The sequence below is a fragment of the Camelus ferus genome, chromosome 8 (genome assembly GCF_009834535.1).
Source record: "Camelus ferus isolate YT-003-E chromosome 8, BCGSAC_Cfer_1.0, whole genome shotgun sequence".
Classification (NCBI taxonomy): domain Eukaryota; kingdom Metazoa; phylum Chordata; class Mammalia; order Artiodactyla; family Camelidae; genus Camelus; species Camelus ferus.
The window spans coordinates 7,127,879-7,141,152 of NC_045703.1; the positions used below are offsets into that span (position 1 = coordinate 7,127,879).

Genomic DNA, 13,274 nt, shown 5'->3' on the forward strand with positions numbered 1-13,274 from the left:
TCTTTTCAGTGCCACCCAACCTGTAGGATGGTTCTGAGCCCCGAGGATCCTTCCCGGATCTGGGTGTAGCTAAGCTCTCCCCCTTTCATGGGCTGAGGTCTTTCTAACTAAGCAGAGCCAAGTTCTCCAAGACAGTGAATTTCATCTGATAGCTCTTCTTGCTTTATGCATTGTACTCATTGAAAGCAAGAAAGATTCCACATTTGCATCTGCATCACTCTCTCTCCAAGTGTGTTAACACTCACACTTGAGATATCTACCAACCTGTCAGGGAATATTGTGTTACCAGGTTAAATACAATCGTTTGGTTCAATTCAGAATGTTTACAAAGTGTTTGGAGGGAGACCATTCCAGTTCACTCAATAAAATTGAGGGTGTGGCCCTGCAAAGCTGAGGATCAGGTCCCAAGCTGGGGAGGCTGCACTGGGTCCTGTTGCCCTGGGTGGCCCTCTCCCAGCAGCAGCCAGCTGTGCTGGTGCCCGGTCCTGCCTGCACAGTGGCCACACTAACAATCTGACAGTTACAAGTCTCTCCTTTTCTCAGCCATTTGGTCTCCAGTTTTAGAAACACACAAATAAAAAAATTAAGTGTTAATTTTAGAAAATACAGTGGAACAAAAAGAAGGGAAAACAAAGCATCCACATTCTCACCATCTATAAGTAGCCAGGACTGACATTACTTCCAACATTAAAGTAATACAAAATGACAATTTAAAAAACACACTAAAAATCTTCTTTTCATAGGTACTTGTATTCTAACTGCTGGAACGTTTGTGTGCGTGTTCGTTGGCCTCTTTATAGATCCCCAGCTCCCTCTCACTGACGCCGCCCGTTGCTGGACGCAGCACCGTCAGGGGGCCTGTTCTCAGGCTCCTGGCTGGGGTTGTGCTTCTCTACTTACAACACTGCTGTGGGGCCTCCCAGGAGCAAGCTCACTGTGAGAACTTGCATTCAGCGTGTGGTTCTCTGTGACGCCCAGATCCACGCCTCAACATCTAGCCGTAACCCCCCACTAGAGCAGAGCTGCAAAGGCACAAGGCATCCAGTTGCCCCACCTAGCTGGTAATCCTTGGGCTGCCCAGCACTTGGCTCCATCTCAATGTCTGGCTTGGATCTAAGGAGGAGAATGTCCTGTCAGGCTGGGTGTAAGGGGACTGCTTGCAGGGGAGGAGGAGGGCACTGGCAGTGGTTAGACCTTGGAGAAGGACAGGACAGAATCATGGTCATCAAATCCTCCAGGACTGCCAAACACAGTGGAGATTAGTTGCTCTCAGAGGTTCCAACGAGTGGCAGAAGTGACAGGGAGACAGACATTATGTCAACAGGTTCCAGTGTGGGGCTGGGCAGCTCTGTGATTTCCCTTTGCCTGGAGGTGTTCAATGATCTGGGAACAGGCCCCGGCATTTGTAGGAAGAGAGATGAGAAAGACTTCCAGGAAAAGAAGAAAGGGGCAGAGTTATGCAGGAGCTGTCCACGGTGTCTGATTCTACCCCACCCAAACTCCAGAAAGGGCAAGCTGGGTCCTGCCTGACTGGATGAAGGCAACTGTGGCTGGGGGGGCTCCTGCCCTCTCGCCGCTGTTGGAAACGTTGTTGGTGAGCGCTGTGACGGCAGCTAGAGACACAGTCAGGATCTGGCCCATCCCCAAGACGCATGGCCAGGCAGTCAAGGTCCTCCCTCTCCAGCACTGCTGGTTCATCTAGGGAAGATGAAAGGAGGGTTAGGTAGGCTGGATGATGCAATAGTGACTGTCTCTCCCCATTGGCTTTGGCATCCAGAAAGCTGAGAGTCAAATTCCAGGTTTAGTTGGCAGCATCTGCATAGAATGTCATGATCGTTATATCTGCAGTGTTTCTGACCTAATCTTGATCTTGGATTTTAATTGATATTTGATCTGGTCTTCTTTCTCTGTTTTAATTGAATGTATCCTTTGTGGAAGAAGGTAGAGAATAAAGAACCCATACTTACGTACCTCTCATTTCATTTACTGAGAGGCTACTTTGTGCCAAGCACAATACCAGGGACATTTTGCACATATCTCTAGTCCTCACAGTCACATCCTGCCAAAACAGACACTATTCTCATGTCACAGGTGAAGAAACTGAGGCTGAGGAAGGAACTCATCCATGTGAAATAGCTGATGGGATTCAGAACCTAACCCTGGACTGATGTATATTAATCCAGTGAGATAAAGAAATAATGATTCTGAGATGGTGGGTTTGGGACTAAGCCAACAGCTCAACCTTCTCCAATGGAGGAAGGAGACGGGCACAGTTGGAATTGGCATGGGGGTCAAGAGAGAGGGAGAGAGATTCTGGGACCAGTGGGACACCCAGGGGATGCTGAGGAGGGAAGCCGGGAGCCCTGAGGATGGGCGCGTGGGCCCAGACTTGGGTCAGAAAGCTACACACGGCTGCCCTTTACACTCCGTTTCTTCCCTATCTTCCATCTGTCCTCCTTGGCTGGTCTTCAACTGCTGTCTTGCCCACTCCCGCACCTCCCGTTCCAGTGTCACCAGTGCCACAGGCCACTCCATCCTTCCAGGACCCAACCTGCCTCTCTTGCCAGGGCCGTCCGTCCCTGGAGCTCGATGAGAGGGCACGATGGGGAAGAAGCAGGACCGTATGTCCAGACAGTGACCAGGCCGACTCTGGTTTTCCCCCAGAAGTAAGGAATCGGCCAAACAACTTTCGTTCTTTGTTATTCCCTCCTCTGCTTAAAAACCTCTAGCTTTCTGTGTGGAGAAGAAAAGTGGGAGCCAAGAGGGCAGGAGGAGTCCACCGGAGAGAAGGTTCTGCCCAGTTCGAGACCAGAGGAAATGCGGTTCCCACCTTCAGCCCTCGGAGCGCTCCCTTCTGGAGGACCACGGTCAGAACCTGGCTCCTCAGCCAGCCAATGGGAGGCCAGGCCCCGCCCAGGCGGCCCCGCTGGCCAATCGCAGGAGACCCTGTTGGGGCGCTGCCCACGGAGTGGGGGCCTTTAGTCCCATTGAAGCGCAGAGAGAGGGCAGGAGGGCCTGGGCCCTGCTGGGGTCAGGGATGCACCTCGATACCTTGTCTTTGGGGTTCTTCCCTGTGAGGCCGGTTCTTGCTGAGCTTCATGGCGGAGATCACGCTCCTCCCGACTCTGTGAAGGGGCCGCAAGAATGAGGTGGAGGATGGACGACAGGAGGAAGACCCACAAACACAGAAGAGCAAAACCTGAGAAAGCACGTAACAGGGAGGGAGAGCCCAGCTTGAGCCCCTCACCTAAGGGTCGCAGAATATACTGGGGGCCAAACTTCCCACATTGGGAGACATGAGTGGGACATAGCGCAGAGGAAACCCCACCACTTCCTCCGTCCCCATGCACTTCACCAGTGAGGAGCAGGTCCGGGCCGGCGACCAGAGAAGGTGGCCTGCAGAACCGTTTTCATTGGGCTGATCCCAGCCCCTCAGTCCAGTCTTGGAACTCAGAGCTCTGCCAGTGCCACCAAGCTCATCTTCCCTGTCCGTGCACCCCACCTCAGCTGGGTGGAAAGAAAGCCAGATGATCAGACACAAGCATGAGAACAGAAGGGCAGGAGCAGCACTCAGAGGGCCAGAGGCTGATGAGGAGGTGAGACGTGTGGTTGAAACTAGCTGCTTAGTTCTCTGATGGCTCTGCTGCTCAGAGCCTGCCTTGTCTTTCCCAACCTCTCCTTGCCCTGGGATTCTCCTTGGCCCCCAGTGAAAAGGAGGCGATGGGTCCTTTCCCATCTATCTTTGTTCCTGGCTTTGCTCTCTCTGCCTGTCTCTACAGAAACTCCCTTTCTGCCAACTCCTAGGAACATACGGCAGGTTCCATAGATCCTACCTCTTCTTCTGGCTTGATGTGGCCTTGTGCCCCCAGGGGAAGGGCCTTGCAGTCAGGGGGGCTGAGGTAAGGGGGCAGGGGGTCCTCACTGTCCCTTCAGTGATGTCCTGGTAGCCAAGCTTGCAGTCCCTGGTCCAGGAGGGACCAGGAGTAGGATCAGCAGGGGGTGAAGTGCGGTATTCCATTACCCCATTAACATTGCATGAGCTGGACACCGGATTCTCTCCATTTCCCAATCTCCATCCTCCCAGCTGCGGCCTGTCATCCTGCAGGCCAAGGTGGGGCCGGGGGTGGACTCTAACCCTAAGCTCACCTACAGCAGAACCCACCCATGTCTGGGGTCAGGCAACTCCCATGCACAGGCTTCGATATGGTTCCCCAAGGAACCCTGTTCTTTATGCTGGGTCATATGAGATTGGGGAAACTCTTTTTGCCCCTGTAGAGATGTCCTAGAAAACTTAGGCCTCTCTACTCAGGGCTAGGGAGCCAGTCTCATCCCCCAAACCTGGCCCCATCCTAGCTCTAGGCCTTTCGTTTATTCTTCATATGCCAGATAAGACACAGAGGGGTGTGTGTGTCTGTGTCCTGGTGAGAGGTCGACCAAGAACCACCTCTTTCATGCAGCATCAGCTCACAGTTTAGGGGACCCTGGCATCTTCATGATTTCCAAAACAGTCCCAAGGCAGGTGAAAGAAGGCTGAGGTAGCACTGACCTGTCTACATTATCCAGCTTTGTGTTATCTGGGACAGACCAGTGGGAGGAAGAGGGAGAGAAAAGCACTCTAGAAACGGGAAACGGTTGCCTTTGGAATTACCTTGTTTCTCCCCAAGATGAGACTATATAATCTTTCTCGAGGAACTAATCATAACCAAAGGCTTTGTCAGATATTTGCACATTTCATCTTCCTAGCAGTTCTGGGAGGGCCACAGGCTTCTCATTCAACCCATGAAACACCTGGGGCTCTGAGATTTGGGATCGAAGCACACAGCTCCCACCTCCCAGGCTGACAACACTCCCACTGCGCCCTCAGTGCTGTGGGATTGCACTTCTCTGCGAATGTGATTCCCATCCTGACCACTTGGAACTTTGGCAAAAAGTCTACTCGTTCCAGCACCGATTGCAGACGGGGACGTTGTCTGTGAAGAGTCCCATGGACCATGCCTATGTTTACAGAGAGGGACCTCATTTCAAAATAAAGCATCAATACATTTTGGAAGAAACTTACAAATATTAAATTACTGATGAACTAAAATGGAACAGATCAATGAGCCCATTAGAAACAGCCATGTCGGGGGGAGGGTAGAGCTCAATGGTAGTGTATGTGATTAGCATGCACGGGGTCGTGGGTTCCAACACCAGGACCTCTCCAGGACTTCTGTTTAAAAAAGTAATAAAGAAATGAATAAATAAACCTTATTACCACCACCAACCCCAACAAAAAAGGAAAGAAAGAGTCCTGTGGTGATGAGAAAGGAACCATCCTCTGACATTTCTCCCTGCCTGGTGGCCTGAAGGGGACAGGTGTCAGCTGTGCTCTGACACTTGCAGCAGGTAGTGGGCCTGTTGTGGGCCTGCTCTCCAATTCCCATCTCACTAGCAAGACAAATAAAATAATTATAAATTCAGATGGCTACTATAAGAAAAGAGAGCCCCATGATCAAGTAACAGGGCTTGGTCTAGACTGGGCCCAGGGAATATCCCCCAGGGAAGAGATGGTCACACTGGGAATGAAGGATGAGCAGGAAGCATTAAGCCCAGGAGGAAGCAGGCCACCTAGAGCGCGTGCCTGAGGCCTCCCGCAGGTGGCTTCCAGCCAAGACGGAGGAACAGGCACGGACGGGCCTGCCTCCTTGAAACAAGCAAAATGAAAACACACAAAATACATGAAAAAACAATCTTCAACACAAAGGACTTCAGGCAATGAAGGACAGTGATCCCTAAAAACACATGAAGTTCTCCCCAGTGCACAGCCTTGGGAGAATATCCAGGCTGTGACACAGGGACAGGGAACAGAGGTAGGAGGGCCCACCAGATGCCCTCAGTCGAGGTGACAAAGCAGAGAGTCGGGTGAAACCAACGCAGATAGAGATCAGAGGAGAGAGGGCTGGAGAGGAGGGAGCGGAATAGAAAAAGGCCCCTGGAGATCTGCAGTGGGGCTCCCTTGAGAATTCAACTGAGTAAAAAACAGTGCATAACAGGTGAGAAAACACTTGACAATAGAGGGTGGGTAGATACATTTCAAAACAGGAAACAGTGCATATTTCTCACGCACTTCGAGGAATAGAATCCATTCTTCTGATCAGGGGTGGCCCTGAATAGAGCACCACTGAATCAACTGTTCGTATAAGAAAGGGACATACTTCGTATTAATTACCATACTTTATTTCTTCTAAAATGTCCATGCAGCTCTAACTGAAAATATAAAATTTTGAAGGAAACAGGGACAGGTTTTAAAAGTTAGAGATGAAAACAGAAAAAATAACAACAACAAAAAACCATATTCCTTTTAATCAAATGTTTTTGACTGAATTACTGTAAAATTTAACACATAAATTATAAAAAAAGAAAAACATGGAAACAGAATGACAACTACTTCAGAAATTAGAGAAAACAAAGGTGAAGAACCCAAACGGAATCTACACAAATACAAATGACACGTTTTTGAGCTATACAGACGGGTTTAATTAAACGAGGGGGAAAAAATTAACAAAAGGATACAACACAGAATATGACATTTAATCCCGCCATATGGCATCAAGGACAGCTTTATATAACAATACAAGTAGTAAATAAATTCCACATACACATAAGATAAGCATACAAATTCCATCATCAAAAGTCTTTTTGTTCTGAAGACTTTTTCCTTTTGCAGAACCTCCAAGGGCTTTGGTATCATATTCAGGAATTACATATTCTGGCTCACTGAAAACTTCCTGTAAAAACAAAAAAAAGGAACCCCAAAACCAACCTTGAGAAACCACCCTAATCATGCACTTGGCCATTCAGTTTGTCAGTCAGTGAGGCAGGAAATATTCACTGTGTCTATCAAATCATAGGCATCATCCTGGCAACAGCTGGGAAGACACACAAAAGACGCATTCGGCTCTGTGTTGTTACCAGAGGCAGGGACATGTGAACACCCATCAGCACAGAAAAGGACAATACAGCAGCTCTACAGCCGGAGTGAACGGACAGGCAGGGCACAGAAGAGAGAAGAGTCTGGGGCAGGTGTTGGCTCGGGGAACGCTGGGAAGACCGCACCGTGTCTTCAAAGGCAGGCCGAGCGCAGAGGCGGCAGGGTGAGGGATTCGAGGAAGGGCAGCATGAGCCAGAGGACGAGGTGGGAAACGGCATGGGAAGTCCCATGGAAAACCGGAACACACTGAGAGGGAACGGAATGGGAAGACCCCACTGGCAGGACTCAGTAAACTGAGGCACCAGTCCACTCATCGAAACCGAGGAGTGCCAAAACTACAAGACCAAACGGAACACATTTGAAACCTCACCGAACTTGCACGGGGAGCTATCTATATGCAGTAACTTGGACTAACCTACCAGGGAAAAGTATTGGAAGCAAAGAACGTAGACACAGACACCGCTTTCCATAGGTGAGTGTGCAAAACTAACACAAGTGTCCTGTGCCATCGCGAGACCGAAAGCACAGAACGACTTAGTTAGCTGTGGATTAGAAAACGGCACTCAAGAATTGTGACGGGAAAACGCAAACGTCGGGACGCAGGGGCGACGCATCCATCCGCTTCTGTACTAGCGACCCTCGATGGCCAGATGTTACAAGAATAAGAAAAACAAGAAAAGGAGACGGTACCTTTTTGACAGTGGTGTGTGCGTCTTCCTCCGGTCCCGAGGGGAAAGGTGACGCTTCACCTAGAGGGTGCAGTCACACAGATATTAATGACAACACTGACCGCTTTGAACTGTACACACACACACACGTGAAGTCTAACTCCATTCAAGAACCTTTCCGTAAACTAACGTGGCCCAAAAGAATTTCAGAGGACTGAGGGATTTGCTCGAGGGAACGCCTGCTCGTGTTTGGGATATGTGTGGAGACAGTGAGCAGAAGGAAAACAAACCGCAGTACTGCATTGGGTACGTGGGCCTACAGTCCTGAGGTGTTTTAGATCAGCATTTAATTTCTTTCTTTGGAAGGAGGTCCTGGCGATGGGACCCAGGAACTTCTGCATCCAAAGCATGCCATCCATCTACCCATCAGCTACACCCTTCCCTGGCCCCACAGTAGCCTTTAAGCACACACAGGAGAAAAATCACCCTCCGTGGATGTTCACCAACGTACCGGACATGTCAGGTTGGTCTGCCGCAAGCACAGACGTCAATGTCTCGTCCTCGGTTGGCTCCTCCGGAGCACCTTCGTCAGCGACGTGCGTCTCAGTACAGGTGCCGTCCCGTTCAGCTTCTGGCTCGGGCACCCCTTCCTGTAAAAACAAAACAAAAGAACCCCACAGGCCACCTTGAGAAACCACCCTAATCATGCACTTGGTCACTCAATCTGTCAGTAAGTGCGGTAGGAACTATTCACTGCGTCTATCAAATCATAGGCATCATCCTGGCAACAGCTGGGAAGACACACAAAAGACGCATTCGGCTCTGTGTTGTTAGCAGAGGCAGGGACATGTGAACACCCATCAGCACAGCAAAGGACCATTCAGCAGCTCTACAGCCGGAGTGGACGGACAGGCAGGGCACAGAGGAGGGAAGAGTCTGGGGCAGGTGTTGGCTCGGGGAACGCTGGGAAGACCGCACCGTGTCTTCAAAGGCAGGCCGAGCGCAGAGGCGGCAGGGTGAGGGATTCGAGGAAGGGCAGCATGAGCCAGAGGACGAGGTGGGAAACGGCATGGGAAGTCCCATGGAAAACCGGAACACACTGAGAGGGAACGAAATGGGAAGACCCCACTGGCAGGACTCAGTAAACTGAGGCACCAGTCCACTCATCGAAACCGAGGAGTGCCAAAACTACAAGACCAAACGGAACACATTTAAAACCTCAGCGAACTTGCACGGGGAGCTATCTATATGCAGTATCTTGAACTAAACTACTAGGGAAAAGTATTGGAAGCAAAGAACGTAGACACAGACACCGCTTTTCGTAGGTGAGTGTGCAAAACTAACAGAAGTGTCCTGTTCCATCGGGAGACCGAAAGCACAGAACGACTTAGTTAGCCATGGATTTGAAAACAGCAGTCAAGGACTGTGACGGGAAAACGCAAACGTCGGGACGCAGGGGCGACGCATCCATCCGCTTCTGTACTAGCGACCCTCGACGGCTCGATGTTACAAGAAGACGAAAAACAAGAAAAGGAGACGGTACCTTTTTGACAGTGGTGTGTGCGTCTTCGTCCAGTCCCGAGGGGAAAGGTGACGCTTCACCTAGATGGTGCAGTCACACAGATTATTAATAGACAACACTGACCGCTTTGAACTGTACACACACACACACGTGAAGTCTAACTCCATTCAAGCACCTTTCCATAAACTAATGTGGCCCAAAAGAATTTTGCAGGGATGAAGCACTTTCTTTAAGAAAACCCTGGTCGTTTCTTGGCTATGTATTACGGTAGTTGGGAAATGGAAAAGAAAGTGTAATGGATATGGTATCTGGAGCTATAGACTTATATGTTACAATAGCTTTTGAATTTTTGTTTTTAATGGAGATACTGGGGATTGAACCTAGGAACTCCTGCATCTGAAGCATGTGACCCATCTACCACTGAGCTGTACCCTTCCCTTGCCCAGACCAGCTCATAAGCACAGATATGAAAAAAAATGAAACTCCATAAATCTTGTAATTTAACAGCCATGTCAGATGTGTCTCTTCCATCCACAGAGGTCCATTTCTTCTCATCTGTTGGCTCCGCTGGAGCACCTTCATCACCTGCGTCTGTCTCCGTACCAGTTTCTTCTTTTTGAATTTCTGGCTGTGTCACCCTTTCCTATAAAAACAAAATAGAAAACCCCACCTTCAGAAGCCATCATACTCATGCACTTGGCCATTCACTCTCTCAGTCAGTGAGACATAAAACTTCTACTGTATCTATGAAATAATAAGCATTATCCTGGGAGAACCTGGTAATGTAAAAGAAAGACAGATTTTTCTCTCTGTTGTACAAGAGGCAGGGATATGTGAAAACCAATCAGCACAGAAAACGATCATTCTACAGCTCTACAACTGAAGTCAACGGATAGTGAGGGCACAAAGGGGAGAAGAGTGTGGTGCATGTCTTGGCTCAGGGAATGCGGGGAGGCCGGGGCTGTGCCTTAAAAGAGAGGTCCAGTCCATAGGGTGAAGGGACAGGGATTCCAGGAGGGGCAGATTGATCAAAAGGCGACTTGTCAGAGGTTATACCATGTCAAATGGGAAACTAGAACAGACTTAGTCGGAATAGAATGGAAAGATCTCATTTCCAAGATTGAATAGGAGACATCATTTGATCAGTCGAAAATGAGAATTGCAAAAAACAAACGCAGAACATAAAAAAGAGAAGGATCTTCAATATACAGCTAGCTTGCACTTGGAACTATCTATATTAAGTATTTTGTACTTTGTAACAGAAAAGTATGTGAAGCACAGAATTTAGATACAGACACTGCTTTCAGTAGATGAGCGTGGAAAATTAACACAAGTGTACTATGCACTCGCATGACTGAAATCACAGAATGACTGCATTAACTGTAGATTAGAAAATATGTGAATTGTGATGGGAAAATGTAAATGTCAGAACACAAAGTCAAAACATCCATCCGCTTATGTTTTAATGAACCTTGATGGTTACGTATTAAAAGAAGAAGAAAAATAACAAAAGGAGATAGTACCTCCATATCAGGAGACTGTGCATCTTTGTCTTCTGCTGAGTAGACAGCTGATGTTTCACCTAGAAAATGTAGTCACACGTATATTAATGACAACACTGACCACTGTCTATAATACACACACACATATAGGTCTATGTCCATTCAACAAGATTTCCATAAAATAATGTTACACAAAAGAATTTCAGAGGGTTAAAGCATTTTCTTGTAGAAAAACCTGGTTGAGGTTCAGATACATATGAAGACAGCTGGCAAAATGAAAGCAAACAGTAATGGGTGTGGTAAATGGATCTACAATCTTCAGATATTTTAGACTAGCCTTTCTTTTTCCTTTTTCTATGCAGGTACTCTTGATTGAACCCAGGAACTCCTGCATCCAAAGCATGCAATCCATCTACCAATCAGCTATTCCCTTCCCTCGCCCTATAGTAGCTTTTAAGCACAGAGAGAAGAAACATCAAACTCCATAGATTTTACTAATTTACTGGCCAAGTCAGTGTTGTCTTTTCCATCCACAAAGGTCAACTTCTCATCTTTTGGATCCTCTGGAGCACCTTCATCACTTGCATTCGTCTCAGTACCGTTTTCTTGTTTCTCTATTTCTGGCTCGGTCATCCCTTCATATGCTTTAGGTCATGACCAGAGAGCCCTAATACTCAAACCTAATCTTCTTGCTCTTGTGCTCAAAATTCCCCATGGAATCCCTGCAGCACATATTGCTGATTTCCAACCTGACAGCCATTCTTTTTCTTCCTTCTTGTTGCACAATTGCAACTTTACTTTGATATCATTTTATTCCAATATACAAAGAAGGTAACCTCCCCCCAGCTCCCAAAAGAGAATTGACTATTCTAAGATAATCAGTGGAACTACTTTTCCTTCACCAGAGTCTCATTTAGGAATGAGTATGTGATATAACCCAGCCAGTAAAATGTTCGGGGAAGGCTATTGTAAGCATCTTGCTGTTCTTCGTTATTTGTAGGAAAAGAGGTAGACAAAAGCAGTCCTTCCGGCCTTTGGATATTGCCATGTGAGAATATAATGCGAGGAGCGGCTGCCAACCAGCAGACCAGGAAAGGAGACGTCAAACACCGGCAGCCTCACAGCTGAAGGAGGGACATCTGAAGGCATCATGAATCATCTACACAATCCTACTTCTTATTTTAGCCACTGCCCCTCAGAGTCTATTATTCTTTACAGCAAGCAGCATTCCGATACATTTCCCGGGGTCTACAGGAGACCTACTCTTCTCTGTAGAACTAGAAGGGCTTTCCAGAGCATGCCTGAGCTGCGCATTCACCTCGTTCCAAACCAGGCTCACGGCATCCTTTTTGGACCAACAACATGAAACTCATGAATCTTCTCGAGTTCCCTGGCACATTTTTGCCTCTGCACTGCTGTTCCTTTGGCCAAATGTCATCTTGAAAGATGTTCCTCCTACCAAACACTGTCCTTCTGTCTGCTTCCCCGGCAAACTTCTACTCGCTCTGCATGCTTACCTCAAATCTTGCCCACTTTTTCAAAAGCCATTTCCTCACTATGAACTTAAAGTATTGAGCACATATGAAATACCAACAAAAGATACAGAAGGACACTTATGAAGCCCTAGGGGCCCTGGGATACAGGGAGCAGAGTCACCGAGAGGGAATCACAAACATGACAGTAAGTGACATGCTCCTGGGGGGCGGGGCTGCGTGTTAAATGTTTGCATTTTGTAATGTCAGGTTTGTGCTTAGCACCTACGAGACACTTGACAGCCATTTACGTGGGAAAAAATGACTTAAAAAGTGGTAATAATTATCAGATAAATGAGAATGCTTCCTTTCAAAATTCTATTTAAAAAAACACAGAAAACAACCAGGGACAACTCTACTGTATTATGATTCCCTTAAGGACAAGAACTATCAGTTCCATCTTTGTGTCTCCCATAACTGGTAATGCCAACCAGCAGATGCTCTTTGCTTGCCAGGGGCCTGCTATGTTACAGGGGCCCTCACACAGCGCAGACTATGCAAGTGCCAGGGCTCTCATCTAGGCGGCACAGCCGTGTTCATGTTCATGGGAAGCATTTTTGTGCTTTTACTGGAATTTCTTAAGTCCTGTGTTGAGCTATTTGAATATTTATGATGAAAATCCTTTAACTGATGGCAACAGAGCAGCTTGTTCTAACAAAATTAGTTTCATGACAAGTATCCAAGAATAAGAAGAGGAAGAGGAAGAGGGAGGAGAGAAGGAGGAGAAAAAGAGGAAAACATCTGGTTCTCATTAGGTCAGCATATCTCATTCTGCTTGCTCTTATGAGGAATGAAGTTGGTAAGAGTGAGACCTGGTTGGTGTAAGGATGGGAAAAACGACCAGTGCTTCTCCACAAGGCATTGCTTGCCGGACTTCTGTACTGTCGCTGGGGACTTTTCAGCAACAATCTCTTACTGGTGTGCTGCGCACTGGCTCAGCTTTGCAGTACTCACGGGTTGCCACGGCGTCAGAGTACCAGGAAGGGATTGCTGACTTCCCACTTTTAAAGACAGTAACTTTTTAAGTGAGACGAGTCACTGTGCAATAACTAACCTTCATTTCCTAAGTGTAACCCATTT

At 47.8% G+C, this 13,274-nt stretch overlaps 1 pseudogene; it reads right to left on the reverse strand.

The window, feature by feature from the left end:
- Positions 1 to 11,295, reverse strand: part of LOC116665530 — a 33,333-nt pseudogene extending 22,038 nt beyond the window's left edge.
- Between the last annotated feature and the right edge of the window lie 1,979 nt (positions 11,296 to 13,274).